We start from the raw sequence: 12,751 nt of genomic DNA, 5'->3' as shown, positions 1-12,751 counted from the left end.
GGAGATAGAGCCGAGCTCGGAAGAGAAATGAGAGCCTGCGTGCACCTTTCCAAGCCAGGGTAAAAGTAGAGAAAGGCTCAGTGTAAAGGCCCACGTGCAACCTGAGGATGGGAGAAATGTGCTGCATAAAACTACTATAGCAGATTCTTCTAGGCTTGAAAGACAGGTGCAAGAATGACCTTTAAGCACAGGGAAACTTTTTTTTTTTTAGTGGAAAGGACAGAAGTGAACTGAATACCCTCTTGACCTGATGCTGTTATTCCTGAACAGATTTCTGGCCAATGAAACGTTCATAATCTCCATGCCAGCTGTAGCACAATCTGAATTTCTAGGCTGGATTTAGCAGGACAGCTACTATCAAACTATAAGCAGATGCATTTCTTAACTCATGAATCACTGTCCCCTCCCCCGGCTTTTAGTACTGCATCTGGTTCCTTTGCTTCTGCGCTAGCAATATTGACAGCTCTCTTTATTTATGAAAATGTAATATTTCAGCTGTCAAAACGTTATTTAAGAGCCTTTTGTGCAGGCAATTAGAAAAAGCATAAGCTTTTGACAAGACCAGACTAAGCTTCTGGTAGAAATGAGAAGGGTTTGTAAAGTTAACTCCAGGGAGCAAACTTTTAAGTGTTTTTCACTTGCATTTTTCTATTGTGTTTGCTGGATAGCACAATTTAGGTGAAGGCTTTTGTCCAAGTTTGGATGAAATAATTCATTTTGTTTGTTGCCTTAAGTAGAAAATACTCTTTGACCTTTAAGAGGAAGATGGTTGTACAAGCCTAAGGTAAACTTCTGTTATCTCAAGCAGCTGTAGCACAGGCAAGGAGCTTTAGCAGAAATACTCTGCTGAATGACAAGTTTAGTCTTCCTTTGTTTGTCCCAGCAAAACACCAATGCCAATTTTACCTTTGATAAGACATTTTAGGCTACAAAAGCCTTGACTGTGCTTCTCCAAAAACATGCAAGGGTACTTTGATAGCTCAGGTCACTGCCTGCCACAAGCACCGCGCAGCACGAAGTCTGCGAAACAAGAAAGTTTCTTTACACATTTTATAAATGGAATTTAATAAGTTAGAGTAATTGATCATCATCTATATACGCCATTAGTTGATCAGAAAAGCGGCCGAACATTCCTCATTTATGAAAGCCTTGAGACACTGCACCATCCCCACAGGCAGCCATCCATACCCAGATGTGGCCGTGTTTTCCATAAGGCAGCCATCAGCAAAGTGCTCCACTTCCTTTTCTAAGAAGAGTGCACATTCTAGAGCTTTGTATTTTAAAGAGATGCTTTATCTTCTACCCGCTCTACTGCTGTGTGTGCTGATTTAATTTGCTTGATAAAAAGGGAAGAGAAACATGGTCTGAGAAGCTGTTACATTTATGCTTGGAGTACTTGAAAGTTTTCTCCTCCCCTCCCAGGAGGGAGAAGCTCAGCTCCAACCTAAGCACACCCTGCAAACTTGGCACCTCAAAGTGAACTCTCTTTTAGCACCAGAAAGCAGCAGAGTTGTGCCTAGGGTATGGGTATGTTACATCCTTGTGTGGCAGGATCTGTTGGTGGAGTCGAAAGCATCACTGAGGAAAGTTTTCCGGAACACTTTACTGTAAGAACTGCCAGTTCAGCTGGAAGTGAAGTTCATATTGAGTAATCGAAGCTTCCTCAAACAACTCCTATTTATTTGTTGTTCCTGAGAACGAGCTAACTACAGGCTTTCCAGCTGATTGGGACATGCTGCTGTGGAAATTAAATTATAGCCCAAATCCACCCTCTGACTTGAACGCAGAGGTATGCTTTCCTTCCTCTATGACACTAGTGCAGAAGCATGTTGTGGCTAGCGTCCTCAAAATCAGGGCAGAGATATTTATCCCCTCTTCTCATGGATTTCGCTAGTTTTTTTTTAAGAAAATGAAAGCCAAAGTAAAAATATTTAACGCTTGCAGGCAGATGAGGGTGCTTATATTTTATTACACTAAGCATTTCTATGGCACTAGTTAAAAGTTGAGCTGACAGTCCAGTGTTACAGTAAAAGATGGAAAGCAGCCAGCAAGAACTTTTATAGCTCATCACTTCTTGAGACAATATTTGTTAACAGTTTACAGGTGTGTTCATCAACTCAATGTTCTGAGGGCACTCCACTGAACAGCAGTGCTTACACTTAAAATATGAAAATATTTACAGGTAGTCTAGCAGTCTGAGAATGCAGACTGATTGTTTGGCCAGAAATAATAGCAGTTCAGTTGGTAATTAAAGATGCTTTCCTATGGGATAATAGCCAAGTCTCATTTCTGCAAGTACTTATGCACAACTGGTCCTGTAATTTCAAACGCATCGAGTTTGACTATGCTTTTTCCCCCAGAAGCTGAGACAGTTACACCGTCAAGTGATAGACTAGCATTTTCCTTGAACCTTACTTAACCTTTCAACACACTCTTCAGGTTTAATTCTCTTATTTTAGCTTTAGAGTTCAGATGTTAGCTACATACATTTTGTAGTACATACCTTCATGTACATACCAAGAATATTTCTCCCCAGCAGTCAAAACCTTGCATTGAGAAGTTTTTTGATGGCTTCCCCACCAGCCCCCTTAATTTGTATGTTGCCTGTTTATATTTGTTGTGATATATACTAGCACATGTTTTTCTTCCAATGCCTTATGTTCACTAGAATGAGAACATTGCAGACAGTTACTCTATTTTAATCTGGTTTGCAAGCATTTGTGCATTTTTAATATCAGACCATCTATGCTGCAAATGAGAAATATCTGCTTGTGGTTTGCAAGAACAGATTCACATCCAGCTCTTCAGGAAGGAGTGCATAAGGAAGCTGAACTTTGGTGCCTCAAATGTTTCTGCCAGATCAGCAAGGAAGAAAAAGTTCATACAAGCCAGCTGGGTCTCGTAGCACAGAGAAGGTACTAAGTCTAGCCTCTCAAAATATGAGTAAGCACATCCATTTCTTGTTTTAAATCTTACAGTTCAAGCAAGGTATCACCTATTTCATTTGCTCCTGAACAGAGCAGTCTTAGCAGACTTGGACCTGCATAGTGTTAATTGCTGTGTAGACATTTGTCAGTTTAAGGTAGATTTCTCTGTGAACTTCCACTTAAGGCTACACAGCATATCTTGCCATATTTCAGGAGTCTCCTGGAACTAATTAATATGGTGAACAGAAGCATGAAGAGAACATTAATTGCTGGTCAGAATAATTATGGAGTTATGAAGCTAATATTTGTGGTCAATATAAGCATAGACTAGTAGCTCAGGCATTCAAGCACTTGTAAGCAAATCTCTTCAGACATTAGAGGCTCTCCTACTTTCTGAAACCCCTGAGGTTTCCTGTGCGGTGTCTTCTCATCTTGCAGAGCTTCTTCCAGTCCTCCTCTTGACATTATTTTTCCATCTAGGAAATCAATTCAGCAGGGCATTAATGTTTTGGAAAGATGGATGAAGCTGTAATAAGGGTATAGTTAGAAATCGAGACTTTCTATGCAAGACATTACTCTGCAGACAAGACTCCTGTTTCCAACTTCTGCCTCATTTCTGCCATATACACAAAAACTAATCAGTGACAGCCTTGCCTGTCAGTTCCTGGAGCAGTCACTAGACTAGTTTGATGCAGCATTCAGAAGTTGACAAATGCAAACCAAAGTTCTATCAAATAGAGTTTCTAACCTATTTTTGTTAGGTTACTATACCTTTGACTGTGTATTCACATAAAATATTTATTGCAGTATTTACAAGACTTAACAAAGTGGCAGCTTTAACTGGCTTAAAAAATTCCCCTTTTGAGGCTTCCTGTCTGTGCTTCCTCAGATCTTGGTTTAGACTTCCTACAATTGAATAGAAAGATGAATCACCAAATTCATGGGTTAAATGGAGACACTGACCAGCTAAAAGAAGGAACAGCACTCCCCAGAAGCTAGGAAGTATACTCAGGGAGCCAAAGCAGAACATGAATCTAGCTTGCACCAACACAATTTTAAAACATTCTAGAAAACATGAGCTTGAGCTCCCCACTTGCATTTCTGGCTTACAAAAAACTGGAAGAGTCCTTCCCATCGAAGGCATGGAGTTTATTTATATAATCTGGAAAAATCGGTCTTCCATTATCACTTTTGCTGTCTACAAGCAAGAGTGGCAGATGTTTCCCAGTTCACATTAACTGCGGAACAACTTCAAACACTGGCAGAATCAAGATATTTGTTTCAAGAAGGTCAGAGGTTCACTCAGAAGCTTTAGCCATGTTGTGCTTGGTATTTAAGTGTCACTGTGGTCAAGGTATCTTTACTATATCAGAATTGTCTCCAGCATTTGATGATCTGCAGTTCTGGTAGACCAAACACATGACAGGTTCTTCACATTTCTTATGCGTAGGTCATGAGGCCTGTCTGCAAGTGATGCAGGAGCAATTTCACCAGGCTTGGTTTTACCTGCCTACTTCCTCAACACCAAAAAACTTCACGGTCCCCCTAATTCACTTCACTTTCATTGAAAAAAGAAATCAGAGCCTATAGGAAGAACAGCAAGCTATGTTACCTATGTTATTTAAACATTACTATTTGAATGAGTTACAGTCAGCTTTCTGCCTTTCAGGTTTAGTGCAGCCCTATTGTAGTGTTGAAAGCAGTGCTTTGTGCCCTGGACAGAAGAAGGGTAGAAGAGAGCTGGGAGCTCAGCAATCACAGGAAACGAATGAGTTGCCACAGTGTGTATCTTAACTAGGACTAATTTAAGAGTACAATTCAATATTGAATTTAATGTTTATCTTTAGTCAGCAATATTTTAACACCTTGTTAGAATTTTATTTCTATTATTTGTCCTTTCATCTCTCCAAAGTTTACTCATCCACTGTTTCACCAGAACTGTAGTTTTTATTTTACTTCCTTATTTAATGCCAACCTAATACGGTACCATTAAAAACTCAGTTGTCATAGGCAAGTTTATTTTCCCTTGTTTCTTTATAAGATCATTATAAAGTCTCAGCTACTCTGTACATCCTTTAAAGTCATTGTTACCTTATGCTTCAGCCATTATTACAGTACTTGGATTTCCTCACAGCAGAAGATAATAATTTAATCCATTAAGTGAGAATTGATAGAGCTCCTCCACCCTCCTCCCCACCCCATCTTCACAGCCAACACAGGAAAAAAGCCATACTTACAGCTGTAGATAATAGAGAAGGCATCTAAAATGCCTCATGTTAAACAAGTTCTGTGCACAGTAGCCTGTTTTATTTTTTGAATGCAAGCATCTGATGCATGTCCTGTGCATTTCCAATTAATAGTTTTCTGTTAACTAAAGCAGTTTTAGAATGGAAGCCAATTCAACTTGCTCCTCTCAGAGTTTCACATCATGTCAGAATTTTAGTTGATCTGGAAACAATGTCAGGAGTCAGAACTTCACATGATCACATGAAGTTAAGAGAGATAGCAGGCCACCGTACTCTGACTTCTGTGAAGTATGTAATATATAAGCCTCTTCTATTTCCCTCTCTCTAAGCTGGGGAATTAAAGCAGCTTCAAATTTGAGCTCAGACCCTCCATTAGAGAGGGAATCAAAGTGCCATTTACATCTAGTCAGTCAAACTTTGTATAGAAGCATGAAGACTAACTGCTAGGTACCCATGTTCTCTGCTTGTTACCTATACTTAATAATCTATTAAGTGCCAAATACTGAATTTTGTCTTTCTATATGTCAGGACAGCAAGATTTGCCCATCAAAAAGTTAGTTCTGTAGGCACGTGGAAGGTAGCTTTTACACGCCTGTTGCTCACACACCCTAAGGAGCAGATTTATGTATACACACTTGATGTGCAAGAAACTACAATAGTGAATATTGAATAGAAAAATCTGCATTCTCAGAGGTTACCTTTTTGTCTTGAGTGCATTATGAGCATCCCCAGAAGTTGTCCAGGATCTCTGTAGTACCACTCCCCAAACAGTGTTAAAGACTAGAAAGCAACTGAGGGGACATCTGTGTGCGCACACACCAGGCATTAAAGTTTCCAAGTCTGTTTGACATAATATCTAAGAAAGCACAGCAGGACTGTTTGAAAGGCTCCATCCAGAAGATATCAAGAGAACCTCAGTTACTGTCGGAATGACAGCAACAAATCTCAGCTGCATGTTGCTGGATCCCTATTGACAGCCAGGATTTTTCAGTTGTAATTATGAACATGAAATTCTATTATAAGATTTTTCCTGAACTAAATTCTCATTGTGACACATAAATCCAGAAGAGATGTAAGGGAAACAATATACTAATCCAGCCACATGTGAACCTTTGAGTTATGTTCATGACCAGAAAAAAATAGCAGGCCTAGGTGCAGGGCAAGAGCAAGAAGAGTCATTTTCACATTGTGAGGCTTTGAAATATCAATACACAAAAACATCCTTTTAGATTTATCCACTCCTGGCGAAAGAGGCTTACTTAAGTAACTTGGAGCAACATTGTCTTGTGCAAGACAGAATGAGAGTAGGGGATTTTACTTAGTAATTCTATAGAGGAGTATTTATATGGGTCAGTCTGTACACTGCAATGTCTGCAGAAGCTTCATCTACTTTGTAGCAAGTCAGAAGGTCATTTGGTACATAAAACAGCTGATGTTATTTTTCCCTGCTATTTACTGTATCAAGGAAATAGGAAGATCTTGCACTTTAATCAATGTGTACTGCACCTAAGCAGCCTGTCCCTCTGCCTCTTTCCTCCTCACTTCATGCAACTTGATTTAAGCCTCTGCAGAAGGAAGGTTACATCTGCTTGGATCCAGGAAACCCATCTGATGGGTTATCAAGCATGGCAGACACTTCTAGTCAGGGACAGACTGCTGGGCAAGCAGAGGGTTAACTTCAAGTCACTTTGGTTTGGAAAGTCAAAGGAAATTCTATTTTAGGAGACTGAAAAACTGGCTATTCGCATCACCTTCAGTTGTTTCTTTGTATGAAGAAGCACTTACAGATGCCTCACTAAGGATGAGCACGTTTTCTGTTCATTTGTTGGCATGGACTGTTGCTAGCTGTGTGCTTAGAGTGCCGCAGCACCTCAGCCCTTCTTGCAGGAAAAGAGAGGGAGAAGCACTGTCCCATTAGCGTACCACCACGTGGTGGAATGAACCAGCCCGTCTGAAAATTGGGCACCAAGAAATACCTACAGGGTGCTCTAGATATACTTTAAACATTTGGCTTCCAATGTCAGTCTTTAGGGCAGACTGTGGTGCATTAGAATACCAGCCTGTCAATCTAGCCAAGCTTAAGGCTTAACTGGTTCTCTAGTAAAGCTACTGTCTCTCCCAGAACCTGGGATGATAGAAAAAAAATCTTTCTAGTTGTAATTTCACATGAACCTAATTAGCTTTAAAGTGATGTTTTAAAGAGTTCGGTCTAGGAAACGGCATGGTTTTATTGCTTCTGAGGAAATAAGACATCTGAGAGTTATCTGCCCTTGTATTCTTTATGTGAGCTTCTGTCACAGCAGCTGTGCAGTCAGATTACTGTTCCCAGCTGCTCGTTACCCATTTCAGGTTTACTAGGTGAGCTGCTCAGAAGAGCACTACCACCTCTTGGTTCAGTGTGAGGGAGGCACACTAGCTTAGACAGCTTAAGGAGCAGAGACCTGTGTTAGGCGAGTGGATCAGGTTAGCACTTTTACAACAGCTCGGCTCTTAGATTTGATGGAGAAAGTAGCAAGGGGCTGGGGAGGGCTGTGAGCAGCAGGCATCTTTTCAACCAACTGCTGCTGCCATCAGCTGTCAGCACTCCCTGCCTCCCTCTTGCTCCAGAGGAAGCTTGTTCTCAGCACAGCCTCCTGCTGCCTTCTCCAGCACTCAGCTCTGCCTCACCTGATGAGGTTTCTCCCCTCACACTAGCTCTGCAAGGGTAACCAGGCATAGCAATCCTAACATCTTAGATTAGCACTGTGGGCCAAACATTTTCATATCACATTAAGTCTACGCTTACTTCTCTTCAGAGAAGTGCATTTTAGATTCGTCTTTTCTTCCCCCTCATTCTGTGCAAGGGGTCTTTATCAGTAGTGCTGTGGGACAAGTTACTGCCTGGTCACCAACAGGATCTGGGGCCAGAAATGCCATTAGAAACTCACCTTTCCCACAGCTCTCATAATGAGAGAGACAGAAGAAGCCACTGGCTGAAGTTTTCATTTGAATTCCAGCATGTGCTAGAGCACAAAGACACTGGTATGGGCCCAAACCAGCATTTTAGTGAGCAAATACACATTTTTTTGAATTACTCTTTCTAGAAAGAAGGAGAGAAGCCAGCAGGTTTCCAAATCCAGTTTGGGCTGCTCATTTGTGGCATCCTAGGTAGTTCACAAGGGGTTATTACAGCTACACTGTCACAATAAAAACACAGCGTTTAAGCAGCTCCAGGAAGGAGTTGTTTTTATGTGTTTCCCCCTTGTGGAGCCTTCAAAGGCCACTGCATTGTATTTGTGTAATAACAACCATAAGTTCAGCTTCAGCTGAGAAGCATTTATCTTTTTTAGAAAGAAAAAAATAAAAGATTTCCTTGGCCCTACTAGCGTCTTCCATTCTACCATTGAAGTAAGTTCTTTAGAGCTTTAAGCTCTAAAAGTCACAACAAGTGAGAATTAAGAGCATCTTCTTTTTAAAGTAGCCAGAGCTAAAGCACTATTTGCAAAATAAAAACAGAGGTTTCCCAAGGAAAGCTGTAAGCTTACCTCTTCAATGCTCAGCTCCTCAGAGGAAAATAAAGCCTCTCTTCTTGCCCCACCACAACCTCCTTCTCACAGCCCATATAAAGCAGAAGCAAGGCATTAACCAGAGCACTGCAGCGCAAGCCCCTCCTGTTTCAAGGTCTCCAGCCATACTGCCTTTAGCGAGGCCTCTTCCTCGTTTAAATACAGGCCTGCCAGAGGCCAGGTGAAAATGTTTCACACCGTTCATGGCAGCCTCTTGCACTTGTTTCACTGATAAAACAGCAGCTGCTTGTTTCCTGCTGAAGCATGGGAAGTGTCATTGCTTCATAACCTTGTGTGCACAAGTCCTGGGTTTGCCAGTTCTGAAACAGTAAATGATGCAGAGACAAGGTTGAAAAGGGTGTGCAAATAAATAAAGGCTATATTTTAATCTAGACACGCCTGTGAAGGCTGCAGATAATGCTGATTGTAACATTTTTTTGATTTTTTTGCATATAACTTTGCGATATTACCATTCCCCCTAATAAAAATGCTAGAAGTTACACATTTTGAAACAACAAAATAATTTTTTTAAAGCATAATATTTGTATCAGCTGTGCGGAAGTCTAGCTTCTCAGTATCTACATTGCTAGTCATTAATTATTAACAACCGCATTGAAACAATCCACTTGTAAACTACAGCTGGTTGTGTTGGTGTGGTGTTCTTTTGTCACAGCAGAAGTAACATATTCCATTGTTTCAGCTGAAAAACATATCAATAGATTTTGATTAAAACTTTAAAAACTGATCTCAACTACTCTGAAAAATTAACGTCTAGCTATAAGCTTGTTAACAAATTAATACGGAAGTCTTAGTATAAACTTAGCTATAGGTTTTCTTGACAATGAAAGCTATAGGAACTGCTGGGAAATAATAGAGGAATAATAATGGGAAATAACATTGCTTTGTTTTCATTTCAGTAGAGATTTCGGTACCTCTGCAGTTATGTTTTTCATCCGAATTCCACCCCGTGCTAGAGCAGAAAGCTGCAGGTTTGGGCCCCGACCTTCTGTCTTAGAGAGGTTCCCTGGCGTCAGACTTGAGGGTTTGCATCAGCATAGTTCACATCTGTAGAAGCTGAGCGTGGAGCTCATATATATGTTCAGGTACAACATTCAGAACCAAATATTAATCTTGCGCCTACTCTGAACTGCTTTGGAACTGGAATTTTTACTTACAATTTCAGAGTAGTGCTTTTTTAAACAACTTACTTTACTCTCTTCTCAGACTGCCATGCCGCCTAACGCTGTGTAAATTGTTGGGATGGTTAAATTGTCTAATCCACTAATCCACACTGCAAAATTCAGCACTCGTCATATTCTCACAGGTTCCTAAAAAAGCACCGTAATTCTGACAGGAAGTCCTTGATTTTGAGAGTTCTGCCTCAATCTGTGTAAATCCCCCTTTATTCCTCCCCTCTGCCTCTGCTTTCAGTGGCCTCTGGTCCATTTACAAGATTAGACTCCTCATGCAGCTGCCACTCATTCCCTCTCGACTGTATTTTCAGGGTTTTTTTTAGATTCTCCACTTGGTCTGTATGCGCCGAGTTTTCCTCCCTTTCTCAGAAGAGACAAGATAATGAACTTGTTTTTCTTGACTAATCTCAGTCCTGTCAGTTGTAAGTGGAAAACCAAAAAATTGTTTGATCTATATTGCAGCGTGCGGTCTTGCCATTAAGCTAATTCACTGCTTTCGCTTGTAAATAACTTGCTCGTGTGCCGTGTAGCAGCGGGTGATTTTATACCCTGTGCTTTCAATACCACGTATCCTGAAACGAGTCGTCAGCTCCTTGTTGGCGGAGCAGCCTCAGATCGTGTCAGCAGAAATCGGTCGTGGCTCTGAAAAATCACAGCACCAAACCAGCAGGGGAGGGAGAACTTTTTAAAAGATTCCCCAAAATAGTGTTTTTGGTGTCTTGCACAGGACTCCAAAGGGAGAACTGCTTTTGTGGCTCAGATCTGTGACCTGCTTTCCTCTTGTGCCTTGCAGAACCTCTGACCTCGCCGTGGTCCTGTCCTGTGAGTTTAGAGGGCTGCTGATGTTCACCTAAATATTCACATCCTCACTGCCTTGGCTTGGTGCTGGGAGTGTTCAGGGGCATTGTTTGCCAGCTCGTGCCTGGAAAAATCTGGTAGTTGGCAGTGCGGATGTTCTTCGTGTGTGCTCCTGGGGGCCCTCCCTGTACGGGCTGCGCTGTTTGCAAGGCAGAAGCGTGCCCGTGACTCATGCACACATGGGTTAACTTAAAAAAATCAGAATATCTGTAGCCCCAAGGAAAGTCAGGCCAGGGCAGTCCACATGGATTGCATATCCGAGGAAGCATTTAAGCTAATGCCAGGAAAAGGGTGGCTTGTTTCCACACCATGCCGCATCAGCAAATAGGAGATTGGCACTTGTCGTTAGGGACTTTACGAAAGTGCTTGTCTCTGCTGTTTCTCTGGCGATTCGAATTTTTATTTCGTTTATTAGGTGAAGAGTGTTAGCGCCAGGGCTAAATACTGGTTTACTATAAAATCTCACTAAGATTAAATCCCCCTGTGGTTCTCTAATTACATCTCAAGGATACTGAGAGCCCGCGGTGATGGCTGGATGTATCCCTGGTTACAGAGCAACGCAGGCTTGGAGCAGCGAGGGTTGTGCCGTGTGTGGCATTGCGGGGCAGCGTTAAAGGAGCAGAGGTCCAAAAAAGCCTGAAGGGTTTTGAGTAAATTGCCTTTAGTAGAGCTGAGTGTCTTCTGCCCTAGCAGTTCTAAAGTCACATTCATGAGGGTACGGACAACCCGATTACTGCTGCGGAGCTGAACAGAACAGTGGAGCTGTGTTTGCTGGTCTTAGTTCTACGGCATTAGTTGGATTTCACTTTGTCATAAACACAAGTCCTTACAGACTAATTAACAGCTATGCTTTAGCAACAGCACTCGTTTCACCTTTTCCCTGATGGGCATTTCCTCTGAGAGCTCTGTATAGAGTATCTTTTCAGGATTTCATTCATTTTTGTCATGTTTCAGCATTACTTGCGAGAGAGGACATAGGAGCACACCTGGAAAAGGAAGGTCAGTTGTCTGGCCTATTTTCCTGAATGGCAGCAGAGCGGTAATCCCACCCGGAGGGAACACGTACCAACTTTATGCCAACTGGCTTGGGCAATATGGAGCTTGGCGGTGCCAGGAGTTGTTGAACTGCTGTAGCTACACTGTGTAAATGTGCTGCACTGAGATGAAGCAGTGCCTGTACTTTTTTTCCAAGGTGTCAAGGAAAAGATAGCTATACTGTTGCAAAACGCTATGTTGTAGAGAAAGTCTAAGGGGTTATATGGTAAGCGTGTACGCCAATTTAACAGTTTCTGCTTGATCTTCCCACTGTGGGTACCTTTATCCCAGGATGAGCGTGTCAAGTTCTGAATAACGTAAGTCTCTTCAAAGCAGATCAAGCTGCTTTGGAATTGGAGTCTCTTAATGCAGAATAAGAACATTCAGGCAAGGGTTAAATGAGGGATGGATGGCTCAACTGTAAATTCATTCTGTGCCTTACTCTGGATTGGCTCCTGTGTGTTTGACAAGCCCCTAATTAATTCAACTGCTGGCGAAAGGTACTGTTTAAAAATTAATGCTGTGTTGATAAGGTACCGAGGAACAGAAATTCTCTTTCCATAGCACAAGGGGAATTTAGACAGGCTCAGTAAGTGAATGCAAGAGAAATTCAGTGCTTGACCTTTTATTCTTACCTTCTCCAAGTGACGAGAAGAATCTCTCAAGTACTCGTGTTACCGTTGATTTTGGTGGTGTGATTGCCCACTTATTTACAATTAGAATAAAACTCAGAAGCTCGTTTCCTGGAAGGTAGGAGCTATCAGACAGAATGACTGCAGGCTTTATTGATCTGATGGGGTTTTGGACAGCTGACCAAGAGCCTAAATGTTGGCCAGATAAAAATCTCTGAGCCCCTGAAGTCCTTTGCACAAATGAATTCTCCCTCTTTTACAGACCTCTCTGAAATCAAGAGGTGGCTCTGTGAAGACTGAACTACAGATTTTCCC

General features: G+C 41.6%; 1 protein-coding gene across 1 annotated transcript in view; it reads left to right on the top strand.

Annotated features, from left to right (window-relative positions):
• Positions 1–12,751, top strand: part of PDE6D (phosphodiesterase 6D) — a 37,019-nt gene that overhangs the window by 802 nt on the left and 23,466 nt on the right. The window lies entirely within an intron of this gene.

The sequence above is a fragment of the Cygnus atratus genome, chromosome 9 (genome assembly GCF_013377495.2).
Source record: "Cygnus atratus isolate AKBS03 ecotype Queensland, Australia chromosome 9, CAtr_DNAZoo_HiC_assembly, whole genome shotgun sequence".
NCBI classification, from domain to species: Eukaryota; Metazoa; Chordata; class Aves; order Anseriformes; family Anatidae; genus Cygnus; species Cygnus atratus.
This window is presented reverse-complemented; position numbering and strand designations above follow the sequence as displayed.